This window comes from Dendronephthya gigantea, unplaced genomic scaffold (assembly GCF_004324835.1).
Source record: "Dendronephthya gigantea isolate DGI-Jeju-01 unplaced genomic scaffold, DenGig_1.0 000085F, whole genome shotgun sequence".
NCBI classification, from domain to species: Eukaryota; Metazoa; Cnidaria; class Anthozoa; order Malacalcyonacea; family Nephtheidae; genus Dendronephthya; species Dendronephthya gigantea.
In genome coordinates, this window is record NW_021163095.1 from 333,391 (window position 1) to 356,583 (window position 23,193).

The following is a 23,193-nucleotide window of genomic DNA, read 5'->3' on the forward strand; positions in this document are numbered from 1 at the left end:
CATTTTACCAAAATTTTAAACTTGAATAATCATGTCACTGTGGTTTGTGCAAACATCGAAAATTTGTTTAGTCTGATTATTTGAATTAGTTTAAATGACCAAAATGAAACATTGAGTAATTTTGTATGTTGTTACAATAAAAAAATTCAAATTTTAATAAGCAATGTTTAAAAAATACACTTACATTGACGCCTTGTGACATTTTGCAACATTTGGATGATTTGAACCACAAAAGCCCAAAGGGTCACAAGTGACCCCTGATATTTTTGACAATATTATTTCAAGACATTTTGATAACAAATCCACATTTTCATCAGGCAGGTATCAAGCAGGTAGACATTAATTTAACCTAATTAAATGCAGCATCATATAATAACCTGTGCACTTTCATTGATTGTGTTCCATTACAATTGAATAGAATGTAATTTCAGTTTGGATCCGAATTAAATGTGGCACGCAACAATCGGAAAATAATTGCATGTAATGCGCTTCTTTATGAAGGGATATAAACCATACCTTATATAAAGGTATAACTCAAGCTATTTTCATTTGATCTGGTACAATACCACATTCAAAACAAAGATTAACATTATATGTTAATGGCGAGATATAAAACCTATACATTGTTTAACCAAACCCATACAAATCTTATCATAACCTGGGGCTTTACGCGATTGAAAAGTTTTAGATACATCTATAATTTCTTGTTTAGTTGTTGGTGTCAAGAAAATTGTATCAGGCATATCAAACTTTTTGCCATGATTTTGAACATTTGCTACTAAGTAGTGCCAATCCCCCACCGACGCAAAAATTGCATAATTGTTGCGTAATCAGGTATGAAAAGCAAACATGGCGGACAGACCAAGGCACGATTCGCATCCGCCAAAGCGTTTAATATATGAATCTGGTGTTTCCTCGAGTGCTGAAGTTGTAAAAAAGGTTAAAAAGGATAAAAATTTGTATGAGGTAGAAGTAACCAAAGTCGATAAGGCAGGGAATTTGGTGCGAATTCACTATAAAGGCTACAGTGAAAAGTATGACGAGTGGAGGCCATTCGGTGTTGAGCATGAATCGTATTTCCCTTTTGTGCAACAAGAGAGAATGCCAATACCTGACACAGACTCCCTCGAGCAAAGGGCGGAATTATTTAAACATAAACTGTATACAGAAGTTAAAAGGAAGCTTTATTCCATTAGACATGAAGACGTAAATGTTCGAATCGAAGTTGATGTTGATCGTGATGTTTTTATACACGTGCTTGGCAATTTGATGCAAGGGGTTAAAGAGAGGGGAAGGATTGTATACCACTTACAATCAAACAGGCTACTTGACACGGTTATTGGGCAGAAATGGGATGAAAGAATATTCAATACAAATGGTGATTTTGCTTATGTGATTGAAAAGACTATAACATTTTGGCTTAACAAGAAATTTCCAGTTGTTGAATTCAAAATATTAGGAAATGGAAAATACATTCAATCTGAGATTGAGGATACCCACCAAGCAATTTTTACATTTTTTCGAGGAGATAGGAACCGGCAACAGTACAATCAAAGACATAGCAAATAAATTTACTCTTGATGATGTAACAAGTGCAACCATTTGCAACGAAGTGAACCTATTGGGAAGTGCTTAATAAAAGTATAAGTGGCATAGCTGGCCATTATAACAGTACTGGCCATGTAATGTGAAATTTTCTATATCAACATACCAAGAAAATAAATTTCTATTGAAAGCTTAAAGAATGAGTTTCAACCATCATGCAGTGTGCTGCTATCTTCACAGTTGACAAAATATAATATCACTATTTTCTTATTCATGAAACTATAAACATGGCAGCACAAAGCATGATGTTTTAGACTTATTCTTCTTTAGCTAAGGTCAATAATTTAGCACAGTATTGAAATTAGGACATCATGAACATTTGCTATTGCTACAATCCTGGTCAAAACATTGACGACACTCTGTGTTAGTTGACACTACAGTCAGCAGTCGCGGGGTTTATTTCAAAATTCTCCCCCTTTCCCCCACAAATCAATGTTGAGTGATGTGTCATAACTCATTCAAGCATTTAGCATAGATTCAACATTGATTAGGGGGGCGAGGGAGGGAAACGAAACAGAAATATTAATATTTTGCGTAAAAAAGTACAAATCATTCAGAGTGTAGTCGATGGTTTTGGCCAGGATTGTAGCAACAATAGTTTTTGTTCTAAAGTTATTATATAATAGTAACAAAAAGGAATACAGCCAAGCGGTGGAAATATTATTACTCATTACTGTGTTTTTACATGTAATTATTTACTTGCACATTACAAAATAGGCTACCTTTCAGTAAAATATTCAAAAGTAAATCAAAGACTACAGCCAAGATTTATTACAGCCAAGTATTCCGCTTCGTTTTTATCTTGTTTTTATATCTTGTTATTCCTCGTATTTGCTTTTAATCCGCGTGAAAGTGAAGAATTTATGACTTATACATATAAATAACTACAAAATTATAAACTATGCCATGGGTTGTTTTCCAGTGCACTAGTGCAGTACGCGTACACGCACAGAAAAAAATTAATGCAATAATCCATTTATAAGTTTCTTTATGAAATAATCAAACGAATAAAAACACAGCATTTACTTCTGTCAGCTCTGTGTATGATTCTTAAATGATTTTTATGATTTTAAAAAATGTATTTGTAATACAGTGCGTATACGCACGCAACACACGCTTTACATATATTAAACGCTTTTATATCAATTAAACTAAAAAACCGTTTTCATAAAATTCAGCAGTATTTTGTCGATACTTACCAACTCTGGTCTGACTGGTCTCATCCATATCAATGCTTTTACTGCCTTTTTAGTTTACGTTTAAAGTTTTTATACGTCCTCGTCCACGCAGTACACTGACATAAAAACTCCCCTCGTGGTCTGTGAAAAAGTCGACACACGTCACAAAACGTCATAAAAATGACTACGTCATCTGACAGAAATCCTTTAAATTCTATGTGATTGAGTTTCTGTCGGCTAAACATAACTCGGCAAAGGTCTAGGCACGAGTGAGAATGGTGAGTAAGAAATAGGGAGCTGCCTGCGGCAGCAAAAATACAATTAATTGTAAAAGAAAAATTCTTAAAACAATCGAGGAGGGCATATTGACAGCAGAGATGTAGCTCGTTTATGTAACAGAATGGATGGGAGTAAGAACTACCCTCAATGAACTTTTGTCCAGAATGTGGATCTGCTGTAAACAAGGAAGAACTTCTTATACGCTATTATTTTCATCGTGGATTTAGTTACTCGTCAATTATTTCTTTTTTAAATAGCCGGCACGAGATCGAAATTTCTATTCGAACTCTGCAAAATAGGCTGTCAGAATATGGGTTGAAAAGAAGAGGTACAGATACCCCCAATGCAGTCGTTTATGAAGCAGTCCAACAAGAATTAGATGGTCCTGGATGTATGAGAGGGTATCGTGCGATGTGGCACAGTCTCCGTAAAATGACACAGCCTATGTAAAGATTTGTCATCATCTGTAATCTCCAATGGTACTGCTGGGTCCTGTAAATATTCGCTTTCTGAATCACTCCAAGGCATATTCTCATCAAAAAGCAAAGATGCATACAGCAAGTCATCATTAGCAGTAAGCCACATCATTGTATCAGATGAAGATGCATCATTACTTTGCACAACATTATTATTGGAACTAGAGCTCTTATCATGTTGTTGTGTTGCGCCATAACTTGGTGGTACACTGTTACTAGAATTGATTCTATCAAGTTGTCTTTTAGAATCTGAATCAATTTCAATGGGACATTTACCATCATCACTATAGGGAAATGAGGCCATATAATTAGCATGAATGACCTTGATTGAAATACTATATACATGATATATTATTGCTAAAATATTAACAATTTTATTTTGATTACCTGTTTTGTGGACCAATATATCCTGCAGTGTCATTTTCTTTTTGTTCCTTTTTCCTAGTAACATTAATTAAATGTTAGTTATTTAGTGTGACAGAGGGCTGCTACATACATCCATGAAGCTATAGTGATTAATCTTGTAATTATTTTAATCACCAAATTAGCCATAAGGCAATATAATTGGAAAAACCAACCTAAGTAATTCACTTTTTCATAATTTATAAACAAAGTGCTAAAAGGAGAGGGGCCTGATGGCAATTAACTAGCCTCTAAACAATAGGCAACTTCAGTTGTAACTTTTGGGGTGCATAATTGTTAATTAATTTATATATTACCAATTATATGTCATTTCAAGTCATTATAAAGACTAGCTTATTTTTTTCATATTATATAGTACACCTTTTGTCTCAGTAAAACCACACTGAATATTGCTCGACCTTTATTCTGCAAATAATGAACTTCTCAAATGATTTAGGTCACGTGTTCTACAGAAAGTTGACTATAAAACACGTGTTTTATAGCCTCCTGGCTGCACCTTGCACAGGCAGCACTTCCCCTTACCCTTATTATATATATTTTAAAATAAAAGAAATATATTTTATTAATTTACCTGACATTTTGATCACACCGATCATACTGATGGTAATCATCACTCCCAATGTCTTCTGAATTATTATTGTCGGGTTCATCAGGACATAAATATAATGTAATTCTATTATATGGTTTCCCCAAGTCTTCTTTATACTTCCTCACTGTGAATTCTTCTTCTTGTCCAGGAAGAGTTGAACAAGGTTGGCCGTCAGGGTATACTAGGTTCCAACTCAATTTGGTATCAAATGATTTATCATATGCCTCCCGTTTTGTTAGTGCCATCGTGAAACTTCTGCATAGGGGGCATCTTTTTTAATTTTTAGTGGCAATGATTTTCCCCGAACTGGAGTTGTTGTATCAGCGCTGATGTATTTCATTAATCCAATGTTTATTAAAGCAAAAGGTTCTGTATCTTTTGACTTTTTTTTAGTCTTGGACGACGTTCTGAAATGTGTCCATCTTTCTTGCCTTTTTTTTGCAGCAAACTGCTCAAAACTGAGACATTTTATGTCTTTTTTACCATCTTTTTTGGAAGAGACCTCCCCCTTTTCCACTGCTTAATGCCCACAAGTAGGGCAAAATTTATTTGTTGCCTCTGTGGGGCTGCCACATTCTGAGCAAAACATGGTTTAATATAGTCTTTTCGGTAAGCCAAAGCAAGTCGAAGTTCGCTTCACTGGTTCGCATTGGATATCTTATTATTAATAATTTATTATACATGAAGTATTACATTTGTTTTGCAAATATTGTGTTGTGTTTTATGAATTTATTGTTGTGTTTTGCAAATATTGTGTTGTGATTGGCCGATCGATATTTTTTCGAGTTTACTTGCTGTTGAGCTTAACTAAATACACCGTCGTGCTTAATGAATATTGCGTTGTGTTTGCATTTGTGGGCCACCGTACGAATCATATGTTTGTACACGTGGCCCATCGTTCTCATTCTCATAGCCCGCGATACCAGTAATGAGTATCCGCTGCGTTACGTTATGTAAGCATGATATGATAGAATTATATGGTAGAATTTTTATAATTTTAGCGTAACTAAGAATCTTATACATGTAACTAATCATAGCAGAACTTTTTATACTAGAGTAATTATCCTATATAAGGACTTTTGTTAACTTAACTATAGTAGAACCTTAAATACAGTAGTGTAATTAAGAACCTTGTACATAAAATAATATAGAACTCTTTATTCTAGAGTAATCATCCTATATAAGGTTTTTTGGATATATAATTATAGTGGATTTTTTAATATAGTAGTGTAATCAAGAATCTTTGTATACCGTAAATGATCTAATAAACGCCCCCTATCAAATAAACGCCTCGTATCTAATAAACGCCCCCCTTGAAGTGTAAGTTTGTATTAGACGCCTCTCTCTAATAAACGCCCCGAGTCTAATAGACGCCCCCCCCCCAAATCGCCTTAAGGCTTAAAGCAATTATAAAGGAAACGCTACACACAGTAACATTAAAGAATTTATTTATTTAGTGACATGTGCGGTTGTCGTGTTTAAGAGTGGTTTGCTTATAATCTCTTGTTCGATTTCAAGCTCAAAGTACGGATATCGCTCCTTAATTCTTTTGATTTCTGTATTCATTACGTCGGCAACTTTCTTTCGGTTTGTTCTAGCTTGAAAACATCCAGGAACAACAAGACCCACTTCACGTTTTCGCTTTCCACAAACTTTGACAATGAGAGAATTTGTTTCTGAGGCGGCTAGAAAACCAGCGAGCACTCTTGACAGCTCAATTGGCACATGCCCTGCTAAATCCAGATCTTCACCCTCGGGAGACTTTTTGACTTTATACACACCAACTGCATTAACATCAAATCCTTTCGCCTCTTCGCGGTTGTCTTTCTTGCAGATTAAAACTTCGTCTAGAACAGGGGCCCACATCGCCTTGTACACATGATGTCCGCGTATTGCTGCCTTGAATTTCATTTCATAGCCCATGGCAAAAGCAAAATTGTAGTTTGTCCTGGCCATACTGGAAGCCTCGGGTGCTATTTTGTTTGTTCACACAAAGCATGTATCAAAATATATCAAATGACAATTGATCACATCATATGTACGGTGCACGTGTTCACAGTCTATTATTCAGGTTACATGCGATTATTACTGAGTTAAGGTCTGTTCAGTCTTCGTGCAAAACATGTCTACTACATGCGACGAAGCTACATCGCACAAAGGGGAGAAAAAGAGAAGCTTTACTATGTCGCAAAAATATGAAGCTATAGAATACGCAGAAAAGGAATCAAACCGAGCAGCGGCCAAAAAATATAAGGTTGATGTAAAGCGTATCCGTGAATGGCGCAAAGCCAAAGGGTCAATCAAAGAATTAAAAAAAAGACACAAAGGACAAGGAAGACAAAGGCTTGACGGAGGTGGACGAAAAGTTACGGATGAAAAACTTGATGAGATTATTCTTGAATGGATTTATGGTCGAAGAGCAAATGGCCTGAGAGTTTCCCGCAAACTTATAATGGTTAAGGCAAAATACTTGTACGATGAAAGATGTCAAGATGGTGAACAAGATTTGTTTAAGGCTACCGATGGCTGGCTGCAGAAATTTATGCGGCAAAACGGGCTGTCACTAAGAAGGAAGACAACTACTGCCCAACAGGAGCCACATCGAGCTATTGATAAAATGATATCTTATATCCTTCACGTTCGCCGACTTTCGCGACAACACAACTATCAGTCTTCTTGCATTGTAGCTATGGATGAAACGCCTGTATGGGATGATATGGTGTCCGCCACGACTGTTGATAAAGTAGGAGCTGCATCCGTCAATTTGAAGACAACGGGACATGAAAAAGTTATGGTCACAGTATGTTTATCTGCCCGAGCTGACGGAACAAAATTAAAACCGTATATAGTATTTCGTGGCGCGAAGCGAGAGGTAAAGAAATTAAACGAAGATTTCAAACATAAATGCGTTATCGCTACATCATCCAATGCTGGATGAACGAAGAATTAACACTCAACTGGGCGAAAAACGTTCTGGGAGCGTTTTCCTTTCAAAGACGCCTACTGGCGTGGGATTTGTATGAATATCACATCATGCACAGCGTAAAGGAAGCGCTTGTATACGCGCATATATACAAGCGCCAGATGTAAGCTGGAACAAACCGTTCAAGGCATTAGTTACCGAGCAGTATGATGAATGGATGGCTAGCGGTGTTCAAGAATACACAGAAGCTGGAAACATGCGACCGCCACCAAGGAAGACTATTGTCAATTGGGTATTGACCGCATGGTCACGGCTCTCTGCAGATGTGATTGTAAAGTCTTTTAAGTCCTGTGCATTGAATCTCGCAGTCGATGGCTCTGAAGATTCAAATATTCATTGCTTCAAGAAAGGTCAACCTTGTGAAGCGGGATTGGAGCAGTTACAAGCGCAACTTTCCGTATTGGATGAGCCTGAACTTCCAAACCGTTTTCAGGACATAACGGACTCCGATATCGAAGAGGCAACCGAAAACATTATTAACGTGGTTGACCTGGATGACGATGAAGACATTGACATTCACGTAGATCTATGAAGGACATAGCGTTTTATATTATCTTAATTAGGTGTATATCGATTGGGCATAATAGTAAAGCCCACCCATTCTGGCAAGAGATGCCTGATGTGTTGGTGTTGTTATAAAGCATTGAATTTTCAATGGTTTTCTAAAATCTTTCTTTGATAAATATGGGGGGATTGAACTTACTCGTTGCTACAGTTACAGTAAGTGCTTAATAATTAATTAAATTGCATTTGTAGGCTCATCGTGTAGGACGAAAGTCACTAAATTTTGGGTCAGCAAGTTTGCAACATTGTCAGATATGCAGAGGAATTTTATAATATTGACTATGTTACCAGTGTGACCAACTCAAACAATAAATTTGCTTGCAGTTCAATCCCGTCAAGGCAAACCACAGCCATCAATGAGATAAATGATGGCTTGTCACCTATTTTTAGCTGCTCACCACACAAAGCAGCCAAGGTATCCTTGGGAAATACGATTCAAAATTTCATAACCTCATTTCAAAGTATAATGTCTGAACGTCTTCAAAAGCAATGATTACAACATTTGTTTCAACAATTGGTTGTTAGTTCTGGTGGAAATTCATTTTATTCATTTGAGCAACATGATTTTCGGGACACAAGTCTTTCAGCAATGAGAATGTTGTTTGATGAGGACAAGCATAATCTTGTTTACCATATCTCCAAGTGCTTCACTTGTCATCATGAACAAGCAAACACCCAAATGCCAATTGACAGGATGCCTTTTGGTTTAATTGACTATAATGTTCAGTTTTTCTCACCATCATCGTCACAGAAACTTGCTGACTGTTAATTACACAGTTATATTCTTCCACATACCAAACTTTGGGTGTTTTGTACTACTTCTGTTTAAATGAAACCCAAATATTTTTATGATCACTGAAATATGTCTCAAATACACCACCGTTAACAGTGATCTGATCATCAGTAATATTGCAATACAGATGGTCAATTAATGTGTTGTAGTCTGTTGTACTAGTTGTTATTATTATTAAGTTGATATTAATTGTTTGTAGCAATTTTCTTCAATCATAACTTTATGCAAGGGTTGTCTTTGAAAAGCAGTCATCCAATTAATATTAAAATCACCTAAGATGACAGTTTTATCACCACCATACTCGGCTAGAATATTGTTCAATGCCATAAACAAATGTATTGTAGAAACTTTTGGAGAACGAGAGATGCTTATGACAGTCCAGTGATCATTGTTGGTCACTTTCACTATAGTAAACTCGATTCCATTATTGTTGTTAATGCGAGGATAACCTTGTACAAATGGTACTTTACTGTAAACGGCTGTACCACCATATGGTCGCGTATTATCAATAAAATTTAACGAGTCATTTCTGAACAATTCTTTATATCCATCAATAATATACAACTCATCAGGGTCACATGGTAAAAATCTTGTTGCTGCAAATATTGCTATATCATTAGAACGCAAGTTGAAATCGTGTTGAACATCGTCAATGTGCTTGTGTAGTGATTGGGCATTCAAATAACAAACTTTGAAATCAGAGTAATTCATAGTGTAAAGTGGAGTGAAACAAAGTTCGAACCTTCTGTCTGTTCGTAGTTGCTGCATTTCTGCTACAACATTGGGATCAACAGTAATTTTATGCTCACGCAGGTCAGTAACATACAAACCTTCAATAGTTGTTACTCGGCTTAACGCCACATAGTGGATATGTGAAACAGCTCTCTTAGTATTTAGATTAACAACAATATGACTCTGAGTATCACCCTGTGAGCAGTGGACTGTCTTTGCAGCAGCTGGATGTAGTGGAAATTGTTTGCAAACGACTTGCACTGATTTCATTTTACCAATGTTAAATTGTATAATCACTGGTTTAATTGGTGTCCATGTGGGGTGGATTGCCTGGGTATAAAGCGACCTGTTCTCTTGTCTGGTTTGCCTGCCCACATCCTCTTGGTCAAAAAGTACCCATATAATGCCAGATGGTGCATTTTTTTATTTAATTTTACAAGCTTAACTATATTACCAGCACCATTTATCATTCCATCATCTGTTCTAATATTTGTTGCAAGGTCAGTTCTTTGACCGTCAGCAAGGCAGAGCTTAGTTGCTAATTGTTTAGTATTTTTCAGTGGTACGTAAGGAATCTGCCTCATAATTTTGTCTTGTAGTAACTCAGTAGATTGAGCTCCCACGACACTATCTTTTGCTTTGATTGTGTATTTGTTACCACAGCATGCGTTAAAAGCTTGGGTATTGTATTCGTCTACCAAAGCGTTTTAGAAAAATAGGTACGCAGGCCGTACATGTATCTGAGAATGGGTGGTGAAATGGAGGTATGCAAAACCACAGTACTAGTAGTGTCAGTATATAGGCCGTAGGATGAGCATCCAAAAGATGCAATTCCGTTGCACCCCTCGTGAAACTACATAATTTTCACATGAATCAATAGATAAAAACTTACTTTATCAGAATCCGTCGCTCCCCAAGTGAAACAGGTGCACAAATGGGAAAAAAATCCCTCCAAAGTTTGCTATATTCGCGCTTCGAAATATTCGAACCGCCATTGTTTTAGTAGCAAATACGCATGCGCTTGTCAGCCAAACTCGCACTGCGCACGCGCAGACAGGAAAAATGGATTTTCCCTGTGGGTTTTCCCCGATTTCCCGTGTAAAAATAACAAAATAAAATCACGGAATAAAAATCAAACCTTGTAATATTAACGAATAAGTACACACACAATAAATATTGTTAAAACACATTGTACATTTTGCTTGCTCATATGCTAAATCACTTCAATTTATTGGCTATTGTTTCAAAATACCGTTTTAACGTATAATTCTACTTATTAACATCTTAATTCAATAAAAATTTGTGAGGTAAAAAACCCACCTGTATCAAACAGGACGGAGAATATATAAATATACATACAACTCACACAATCAAGAAACAGGTTAAATATTTCGCTTAAATATAGCCTTGGCCAAACGCATTATCCCATGCAAGAGTAGTTGGAACATCACTAACAAAGCCTGGAGGAATAGCAGAATCATTGGATGTATTCATCTGTGCAAGGGCAGTTTCATGGCACAATACAAATGAGTGTGACATGCAATGTCCAAAGCCACTCACTAGAGAAATTACTGAGGCTGAACCTGTCAGTTGTCTAAGTGCCATGGCAAGTGCTATGCTCTTGGGTGTAAGATTCCTTCCCCCAGATGCTAAATTCACAAGGTCTTGTACAATTGATGTTAGTTTGGAACTGTTCTTGCCCTCAATTGGCACATACTCACTTAAAGTTGGCTCTGAAGAGAATCCACAAGTCCAAGCCAATACATTAAAAAGTTCACATGGAACCACTTTTTGCACATTATCTATTGTCAAATCAGATGCCAATGGTGGCCAAGGAAGATTCAGTTTTGGTATATCTTGGACCTTTTGGCGAAGAATCAATGCAGCATTGTATAGAATTTGTAACTCATTGACTTAAGAATTTCCCTCAGTTTCTGTGTTGGAATTCAGATCATCATCATCAATGGTACCGGTATAGCTCTCTTCATCAAAGTCTTCATTGTTGTTTTCTGACTTGTTTGACATATGTTCCTCAACCAATTCGGAAGAATCCAAATTTTCCACATATACAATCTCACTAACATTTCTCATTTTCGGTACATAGAACACAAGTTGGGGATAGCTTTTCATCAGTCGTTGCTTGAGTTTAAAAGCTCTATATTTAGATGCATCCACATTCTCGGTGTCCTTAGCAATGATAACAAATTTCTCCAGCAATCTTTCATGTACCTTATTTGCTTATTTGCGATGACCTCAGTCTCGATTACTTTCTTACAGAAGACATCATAAGACTTCTCGTACACTGTAGATCTTTCAGTCTCCAATTGCTTCTTTGTCTCTCTGGTGAGAAAATTTGTATGATTGCAGTAGCAAACTTTGTGATAGCGGACTTCCAGTGCTACACAGTCTTCCCCCCGGATTTGCACGAGTATCCGTTCATCATTCTTTCTCTCGGCAGCTGTACGTAGAAGACCAGCATCAATTGTTTCTGCCAACATGAGTGGGGTTCTTCTTCTCTTCTTAGTCACCTGGTGTGAACAAAACTATTAAACTTAATATCTGCTAATAACACAGTTGGATGTTTGTAGCATTAGAAACTACTTTACCCTAAGACTAAATAAACTTAATTGACCACAATTCAAGATATTTTAAAACCAAACTCGAGAATGCTGTGCTACTAGTGCACATTGCACCAGCTACTAGTGCACATTGCACTAGTATAATTATATCTATCAAAATGACCATACCTTGTCTAGTGAGAACTAAGAGGAATCTCTTCCACAAACAATACATATCTCTGGAAGTACATGCTCGTTTCTTTTAGGCAGGGTCTTATTAACGTCTGCGACTGATTGTCGTGTAATTTTTCGCCTTGGTTCCATTGGTTCCATTTTTACATGTAGTCCTTCGGTAGGAGTTACAGTTTCAGAGCTAGTGCCTTCTCCTTTTTCTTCCTTTCGCTGTTGTCTACGGATCTTCTCTTCATCACAAAATCTCTTCCAGCATTTCATATGATGGTACCATTCTAAGTTAATGCTGTCAGGGTTCTTCTCCATGTATGAATTGACAGATCCGTCATCGATGTTTTCGTAAGATTTCTTAGCTATTTCAGCTTGTTGACATTTAAGTTTGGCCCATTTGGACCTACACTGAAGAAATTTCTTAAGCCTTTGGCGTGTTACTTTGCAAAGTTGCTCCGTAACGCCATGAAAATGAATAAAACATGAGGATATTCGAGTGTTATAAATATCTTCAGCCATGATTATTTTGCATAACTCGAAGCATGTGCGTGCTTATGCGCGTGCGCAGTGCGAGTTTGGCTGACAACAGGGTTGGTAAGTTACTGAATAAATAAGCCAAACATTGTTATTGGCGGCCCTTTGATTCCTTTGTTTCAAACAAAGAAAACAAATGTTATGTTAATATATTTGGCTTATTTATTCATAAAATCTACCAACCCTGGCTGACAAGCGCATGCGCATTTGCTACTAAAACAATGGTGATTTGAATATTTCGAAGCGCGAATATAGCAAACTTTGGAGGGATTGTTTTCCCAATTGTGCACCTGTTTCGCTTGGGGAGCGACGGATTCTGATAAAGTAAGTTTTTATCTATTGATTCATGTGAAAATTATGTAGTTTCACGAGGGGTGCAACGGAATCCGTTTTCTAAGCATCTTTTGAATGCTCATCCTACGGCCTAATAGTGTCAATAGTATAGTGTTACTATTGCCTGCAATCTACGAGCCAAGAAGTAATACGGTTCTAATTTCCACGGTTTCTCAACAGGAATGGAAATTATAGACCCCTTTCGAAAAAAGTCAGAGCCGTTTGTAAAACAAATTAATAGTGGAATCTTAACAATATAGTAGCAATTTTCATGTCACGTCCACGTCGTGGATTCGGTGCTTCTTAAACTTGTTAATAAGTATCGAATAAACCGATGGTGCCAGTTCGTTTGTTTTTACCAAATCTAATACAATTGTGTGTTAATTATAAACACATTTCCACTCAGCTGTTTAAATGTTTAAAAACTTTTGATTTGGGGTAAAAAGGTATATTATGACCATGACTTTATTCATGACGCAAATATTTTTACGCACGACACAGGATATAAAGTGACACTCAAAACATGACTATGCTTTGGTTATTGTAATTAATAAAATAAAATACGAAAGATATGTCGAGCAGTGAACTCAAATTGAATATTTTCTAAATATCCCTATTTTCTTTGACCTGCATCTTATCGTTCATCTGTATTCGTCGGTATCCACCGACATCTGTCTGTATGTTCAAATTGCTTATCATCCTCTATTAGCAAAGTCAGCTGTTCATGTTTTGAAGTGAGCTCTGAAAATATCTGTTTATAGAGATCAAGCGATGCTTTGACCTCTTAAGCTGATCGGTTTCCCGCTATCTGCAGTTCTATGGATTTTCCTTTTCATGTTAGTGCTGCTTTTTGTTTCTTCTTTTGATTTTCGCCTTCTTAATGTTATCGCCGCCATTGTTTTCGGCCATGCCTTCCCTTTATTAGGCTTGCATGTAATTCCACGGTGTTTTTTTATAGATTAAATAATTCAGCCAGTTCACAACAGTCAAATATTGACGAAATCTCACAAAAATCGAATTGTAGTGACAGGTTAGCCTGAGATACTCGCAAATCGTATATCCAATGTTGGGTTTTTATTCGATCTAAAATTAATAAAGTTTACAATATATTTACAAGTTTTAAAGCAATAAATTAGGTCTGTTGCCTTACTTTGTGGCAAGTTTCCAAGGCGTGTTCAGCCAGTTGGCACAAATACATCAATTTCAACAGGTTAGCAGAACCATAAACTGTCCATTAACGTTTTAATATACATTAGTAAGAATTGTTTCAATTGTTTCAATGGTCTCAGGATGTTAAGGATGTCAAGGATGTCAAGGCTTTCAATGGTCTCGGGGGTTTTAATCGTTTCAATGGTTTCAATGCTTTCTGACATTGGTTCCAATGGTCTAAAGGGTTTCAATGGTCTCGGGGGTTTCAAATGTTCTAATGGTCTCAATGGTCCCAATGGTTTTGGAGGTCTTAGGGGTTTCAAGGGTTTCAATGGTCTTGAGGGTTTCAATGGTTTCAATGGTCCCAATGGTCTCGGGGGTTTCAAGGGTCTCAATGGTTTCAAGTGTTTCAATGGTTTCGTGGGTTTCAGTGGTTTTAATGGTCTCAAGGGTTTCAATGGTCCCAATGGTCTCAGGGGTTTCAAGGGTTTCAATGGTCTCAAATAGTTTCAAGTGTTTCAATGGTCCCAATGGTCTCAAGGGTTTCAGGGGTTTCAATGGTCTCAATTGGATGTGTTTTACAAATATATGTTATCTAATATCTACATTAAATTACAATTTTATTCGTTTCAATGGTTTCAAGGGTTTCAATGGTTTCTGACATTGGTTCCAATGGTCTAAGGGGTTTCAATGGTTTTGGGGGTTTCAAATGTTCTAATGGTCTCAATGGTTTCAATGGTCCCAATGGTCTCGGAGGTTTTAGGGATTTCAAGGGTTTCAATGGTCTTGAGGGTTTCACTGGTCTCAAGGGTTTCAATTATCTCAATGGTTTCAAGTGTTTCAATGGTCTCAAGGGTTTCAGGAGTTTCAAGGACTTCAATGGTTTCAATGGTCTCAGTGGTCTTGGGGGTTTCAAGGGTTTCAGGGGTTTCAATGGTCTCAAGGGTTTCAATGGTCCCAATGGTCGCTGGGGTTTCAAGGGTCTCAGTGGTCTCAGGGCTTTCAAGGGTTTCAATAGTCTCAGGGGTATCAATGGTCCCAATGGTCTTGGGGGTTTCAGGGGTCTCAAGGGTTTCAATGGTTCCAATGGTCTCAGGGGTTTCAATGGTCTCAATTGGATGTGTTTTACAAATATTATCTAATATCTATATTAAATTACAACTATTTACTATACTGGGTGTCCCAGAAAAAAGTACTCCGGTTTGATTCATAATAGCTTCTAAACTAGCTAAGCTATTAAACTGAAATAACTTTCACTAGATAGAGGAAAGAGTAACTTAGATTTTGATATATTACAGTTGTATTTTACTTAAAAATTTCTCAACTGAAACATGCACTATTAGCAGTAATTAAATGACACTTGACAAATTGTTTATTATGAAACAGTATTATTAGTTACAGAAAACAAGGAAGATTTATTTGTTCGGAATCGCGTGTCCCCCAACATGAATGCACTGCATAACCCGTGAGACCATTGCGTCGAAGGAGTCATGGATCATTTGTTGTTCTAGATTACGGCATGCTGATACGATTTAGTTGCGAAGCTCTTCTAAATTCTGTGGTTGCTGATCGTGTGGTACATTCCAAATTGCTGATTAAGGTATCCCCAAAGAAAAAAATCGCATATTGCATTATTTACTGCTAATAGTGCATGTTTCAGTTGAGAAAAGCTTGATTAATAAAATTATTTGATCCAGCATTTTTTGCATAATTTAGACACATCCAGAAATATGCCACCAAATTTGAACATTGATATCTTCGTAAATTTGTAAGTAATCAATAATATATCAAAATCTAGGTTAGTCTTCCCTCTATCTAGTGAAAGTTATTTCAGTTTAATAGCTTAGCTAGTTTAGAAGTTATTATGAATCAAACCGGAGTACTTTTTTCTGGGACACCCGGTAGTTACAATAATTAGAAATATGCTAGTTTAAAAAGATAGTCTAATGTGATCAGGTCATCAGGAAGAGCATTCCATAATCCATATGGACCTTAGCAGCTGCCATACTAAAAAAGCGATTATGATTATCTAATGATTTTTTTTTCAATAATCATGTCTATTTTTCTCACAATCGAAAGGCTATTTCCTTTGTAGTGCCATCTGTATGAGATTAGAGGGCAAAGGGAGCATCCTAGCTGGAGTTTTATTGGTTGTCGTTATTACGAGTATTTTTGTAACCTAAATTGAGTTATTTAAAGCATTGTGTGTGTTTCTAAATTGGATTTGCAACCATGCTAAATTGATTTGAACTGTCCAAATTTTATATAATTTTATCCGAAATTGATTGCAATTATATGAAAATCAGAGGGCCAGACCAGGAGTGGTGTAGATTTCATTTACCCTATTTGGATACCAGTCAATTTTGACACCGTAAATTTGTCTTTTACTGTGTAAATGTAATATTCTTCACATTATTAGATAAGTATGTAATATATACTAATAATACTACAAAATAATTAGTATAATATAACAACAAAGGTGATTATAGAAAACTCGGGCCTCGGATTTCGCGTTTTTGATGGACGGAAAATATAAAAGGCATTAAATTTCGCGAAATATTTCTTTTTTCATAAAAATTCTTTTTTTGGAGTTACTATTGTCACTTTTTATTTAATTAAAAAACGTGTTATCTATGCTAACATATGAGCTCTCTATCTTGTTTATCATTATTTATCAGAAAATTTATGATGTACTTAAATTTTGACGGGATATTTAATAGAGTATTTTCAAAATTAAATACAATAATTTTGACAAACATACTGTTCCTAAAAGCACAAAGATAGGAAAAAAATCTGACCAAAATTCGAGGTAAAAACTACCTTGTAGCACGCTGCTTACCTTATTTTGCATAAAACATTGTTTTATTTGAATTGCCGTAAACTTGTCGAGATATCTGTTTACGTTTATAAACAAATGTATTTTCTACAACAAATTCGTTTTTTCAAAAAATCACCTGAACCTAAAGAGATTCCAGTGTAAAGTGTCTACAAACAAAATGCACGGTCAGAGTCGTACGGGACTATTGGTAAGAGGGCAGAGATTGTTGCAAGCAATACAATAGACCTTATGCATAATGACCTAACAAGCTGTGACACCTGCAGGAAATTCTGGTCTTAGAAAAATTTTAGACCAGAAAAAAAAAGACCAGAATTCCCTGCAGGTGTGACAGCTTGATATGTCATACATAATGTCTATTTAGGTAAGTTAACAACTTATTTTAATTACAATACTCATATCATAACTTATTACCTCTTTAGATTTAATCTGCATCATTGCCAACTTTGCTCGGATAACGTTTGTGAGTGGATGTCCGGTCTTAAAGTACTCACAAATTTCCAGTAAGAAATCAAAAGATACCATCAGCTTGTCAGAAATATTGAAAAAACCTAAAATACATGTTTGCTATTGTCATACACCATGCCTTGAACACAAGATACAGGATTGAGAGGCTAACTAAGAACATCGGAACTAATAAGTTAGTCTAGCATTAGCAACAGGGGAAGGGAAAGTGTACTATTTTGCGGGCGCCTCTAGAAATTTCCAAAGTCCCGTGTTTTTTTTCTCGCTTTGCAGGTCCTGTAGTAGAGAACATGTTTAAAGCCCGTTCTCCACCAGGCGAATTTGTTCGCGCAAACAGATAAAAAGTAGGAAGCGATTCTACTTTTTCGCAGCAAATTTTTTCGCGACTTTTTTCCCAAGCTAATCACATCACTGGATTTCAGATATCGCTGAGCGTCACACAAATTAATTTGCCTAGTGGAAAACGGGCTTTAAGGCCCACACACAAAAACAGGACGCGAATTGGCAAGTGGCGTGAATTTTCAACATTTTTTTGTCAAAATCAAATAAAATTTAACCTAATTAAAATTCTTGTATGTTTGCATCAGCCTCGTTCCCAGGCTCTTGGAAGTTTTTGCGGATACAGCACTGAGCGCGCGGGGGTGCTTGGAGAGGTTACAAGGTGCGAAGAGCCTGGCAGAAAACGAATCCAAGATGGCCGACAATACGAATTGCCTTGATGCAAAAGAAGTAGAAATCGGTCATCTGTTGAATACTTTTGAAAGACCTATTCACAAATTAGTACTCTTATGTAAAATAATATGCACTAAAGATAATTACATCACTCAAAGAGCCTTTTTCCGTGAAAACGGCATTGTACAACATCTTCAAGAGCTTGTATTTTACGTTGGTACAAAGTTACCAATGCCGCATGGAACTTGTAGTATTGCTGTAAGCTGGAACTGTGCTTTTGAGCAATATTTTAGCCAAATTTGGATTATCAGCATCTAGAGCTGAAATGATGTCTTTCTCATCTTTTAATAATGTTTGTTCAAATAATTTATTTGATCTTGCATTGCTAGAATATCCTTGTCATCTTCTTTGAACAACTCCTTGATGCTGTAGGATTTCTGCCATATGACTTCATCATAAGATTGGTATAAATACCTCTATGGTGAATATTAAGACCATATAATATTTTTTGTTTACTTAATGTGTTACCCATTTTACCCAAATATTTCAACAACACAAGTTGGCACTGATCAAGAACACAATCCATCAATAGAATAAAAAAATAACAATAGAAATAACAATGAGAATTGATGTTAAAACAGTTTTCTCAATTGAGAAATGTCGTATAATCATCTATGCCATCTCTCAAAAGAAAACAAAACTATACTTAATCAATTATATATAGAATACATAGTTTCATGATTCTTTCTTTTGAGCTATTTGGGTAAACTGCTTTACTGTTCTTGTCAGTAAGTTCTTTTCATCAGGCTTCATATTAGGCAGATCCATCAGCAATAATTGTTTGACATGTGCATTTGGATCATCCACATACTGCAAAAGGTTTTGAAGCTCAGTTGCTAAGAACTCTGTCCTTATACTACACTGATGACTTGACAAGTTATATTCTATATGAATAAAAAAATGAATTTAAAGTATATATGGGAACAGCAGCATACCATGCCGTATGGTATCAAATAGATAAACTACCACAACATACATTTTTAAAACATGTATTAAAGCAATGATGATGGCATGATGTAAACTGTATCATAAACATATAACAGATATAATTTAAAAACTAGAAAAAACATGCATGGAACAATATTTATTAAATGGAGTTAATAATGGCTTAGAATAGTAAAATAACTCATTGTATGGCATGTAAAAATATATAGTGCATTAAAAAAGAAACTGCTTGCTAATCATCGTTCATAATTCATTTAATAAACTGACAATAGTTTGTAGTGAACTTATTTTAATGTGGTAGAATATGAGTAAATGTATTATCATTCAGTGTACCAGCAAATCTTTTGGGCTTTGACTCAGCTGCAGCTTTGGAATCAGGTGTTAGACTATGCTTTCCATGGTATTTGCATCATCAGTATCTGAAAATTGTCATTGTAAATAATTTTAAAAATCAAAAAAGAATTAAATTCTAAATAATTATTTCAAGTTCATATGCCTCTGAGGTTGTTGGCTGGCTGTGGTTTTGGACCGTCAGGAAATTCAAATTTAACAATACCTGTAACGTCAAGTTCTTGGAACGAGATGTTTAGTTCTTCAACATCTGAGATTACTTCTATATAAGCAACAGCAAACAATTTAGAAATAAATTTACAAATTCTAATACGCACATGTTCTTGATCAAAACAAACCATTAGTAAACATCTGGCGCGACATGTAAATCAGTCTATTTTAATATATTTAAAATACCTTCAGGCCTTTCTTCGAAAGATTCGTCAGAATCATCCATTACAACATCAACAACGTTGAATTTAAACAAAAATCCCCCAAAAAGCAGTAAAATATCTTCAAATTCCCCGATTTGTCAGATATCGGTCAAAATTTGCCAGATATTGGTCATTTTCTGCCAGGCTCTTCACGTCTCCAGCTGCGATTTCCCAACCTCCCTAAGCACCCTCCAAGCTCAGTGCTGTATCTGCGAAAACTTCCAAGAATCTGGGAACGAGGCTGTGTTTGCATGGTGTACCTACAAGCTAAATTACTTAAATTTAACCTATCATGATATTCCTGTAGATTCCTTAACAACAATACATTTTGACAGCTCTGGCATCAATAGATTCCAAATTTAGCTTCCAGAATTTAATTTATATGCTTCTGAAAACTCAAAATTGGCGTCGCGTTGCTGCTTTGCGTCCGGTCTGTGTTGACCTTTAGGCGATACTTACCAATATCGAATGGGATTGCTTGGTGCATAGCTTGGCATGCAGAGTTACTGCACATCTTAACTTTGATGGAAATAAGTTTGAACGGATTCAGATTGGTGATGAGGTAACAATTTCCCTTCTTGCCTGGATGGGACTTAGATGGAGACAGGGGAGAACCACATTTCTGGCAATCGCAACAGCATGGAACGAAAACTTCTGGCCAACCATCTGAGATGCCCTTCCAGGTGTTAACGTAATGTTCAAAGATTGTTTCGATAGTTGTCTTTTCGAATTTATATGGGAGCTGCCTTGCCAAAGCGATATCAACTGTGTAGTCCCTTGCAGATGCTTTACTGTTTATATCAGGCAATTGTTCCTCTTCAGGTAATGAAGATGGTTCAGTCTCCTTGCTTTGTTGTGCTAAGCAATACATGTGCAAATGTATCCAATTACACTTCACTTTTTTGTGCTTTCCTTTCGCCATTTAACCACAACAATCTTTGCCAGTACACGACATACCCTCTTTTGTAAGGTCAATGTGACAAAAACCAAGTGCATTGCTGGCCGTTGACTCTGCGTAAATCGCGTACTTGGTATGTGAAATCTTTACTTCAGGCGCAAAACCATTGTCTTTTGCAAACTGACATGCCCGTGAAAGCATCTCGCTAATGGTGCTGCTACATGGGTAGGTTGTCAGCGATTCATTGTTGACAGAAATCTGTTGCAAAGGAGTTGTTTTTTTATCTACTGCCTGGTTTATGTGTTGGCAGGTAAACTGTTTTATTTCTCCAGAACTAACATGCATTGCATGTTTATCTTTGCAGTTGTTATTCAAACACATCCAATTATCACTTTCATCCTTCCTAACAAAACACCTGTTTCCACGTTTAGTTGTTGCAATTGAGACAATTGATTGGGTTACAGTGACTGCGCTAAAAATTTTTACCTCAGTTTCGGTTCTTTTTTCTGACGTATGTGATCCACCAAAAAATTCACCACAACTCGAACACTCTTTGGGCTTATATCGATTAAAATACTCTGCACTGCATTTCGGGCATTGCCCTCTGCCACGTTTTCTTCCCTTTGAATCCATATCCAAATATTACAATTTATAAAAATCTAATACGATCACTACTCAATGACAAAATTGTATTAAATGCTCTTACTATAAGTTTGACAGTTGATCAAGTAATCATAATGTTTAAGCTATTGTTCAATTTAGTAACCCCTTGTCAGCTCTTTTGACTTTCCTTAAAGTTTTGATTGGACGAACAATAGAACGCCATAGTTGTTTTTACTTTTGCCAACACACACACATTTTGGTTTTAATTTAAAATTGCATGCTTTGTTCATCGCAGGAGAATTGTGATACCAGCCAGTGCGTTTGATTGAAAACCAAAATTTTTTTAAAAAAAAAGCGTCGGTGGCGGCCTGTTCAACATAAGTGATGCTAAGGAGAGGGATATTACAATTACCTTAAAGAAGATTAAGGTAATAAGATTAATGGGTGTAGTGTCTTGAGGTACTTTAACACAGTGGATACATCCCATATGTTTTGATAGCGAGGGTCATGCAGAAAAAACGCTTCTGAGTGGGCGGCACACAATCGGATGGTTCCCAAACATGAACCCTTCAAAGGGACTGATGACAAGAGATAAAGCTGACCTGGCAGTGTTTAATCCACTGTAAGAAAGTTTCTGGGTTTCATAGAGGTGCCCGAGAAAGTTTACGCATTGTGTGACAGTACACTTCCCACTGTCGCAAGTACATAGTATATTGCTTCTTTGTCCCATCCCGCCAGGATTGTAGGATGATGTTCACAGCTGTTTCTGAAAGGTCTCTATCTTTGAGTAACTGCCAGACACCTGGCAAAGTAGTAGTTGTAATGATGTGTTCAATGGATGGATCCGTTCTGGTTTGGCTGGTAGATATAGTAGCTTGTGCTGTCTAGGCAAAATGATAGGTTGTGCAATTAGCATATTAGTTAAATAAGGCCACCAAGATTGGGTTGGCCAGTGTGGTACAACAATTATTCCTGAGGCTTTATCCTCACGAATCTTACGAAGGGTCTTCAAAATTATCCTGAGTGGGGGAAAAGCATAGAAGTGGAGGCCATACCAGGATATGGTAAAGGCATTAACCGCCTGTGCTCCCGGGTCTGGGTGATAGGAAACATAATGTGTGCATTTCGTATTCAGGCGTGATGTAAAAAGGTCTATGTTAGGAGTGAAGTTACATAGCTGTATTGCTGTCTCATATATATTAGGGTCTAAAGCCCACTCTAGATCCCAGCTGAATTTTCTAGATTCTTGATCAGCAATAACATTTGCTACCCCTGGGATATGTGCAGCTGTCACCCATACCTTATTCTGTATGCACCAGGCCCAAATCTCACACACAATATTATTTAACTTAACTTAATGACAAGTGCCCATTTGATTAATGCAAGACACTGCCATGGTGTTATCTATCAAAACTTTCACATGTTTATGGGCCACCCTATCAGCAAATGACTGTAGGCTTAATAGTACTGCTCTGATTTCAAAAAAATTGATTTGTTCAGAAGCCTCATGAGAAGTCCACTGACCTCTAGCAGGGGAGTCTAGTAGGGAGCACCCCCATCCTGTTTTAGAT

General features: G+C 36.6%; 1 long non-coding RNA gene across 1 annotated transcript; it reads right to left on the reverse strand.

The window, feature by feature from the left end:
• Nucleotides 1-10,796: 10,796 nt before the first annotated feature.
• On the reverse strand, nt 10,797-11,532 carry LOC114533065. Its single transcript, XR_003688024.1, has 2 exons — nt 11,344-11,532; nt 10,797-11,082 (listed from the first exon to the last, which is right to left on the reverse strand). It is a non-coding gene; the product is annotated as an uncharacterized LOC114533065 (long non-coding RNA).
• Nucleotides 11,533-23,193: the final 11,661 nt, after the last annotated feature.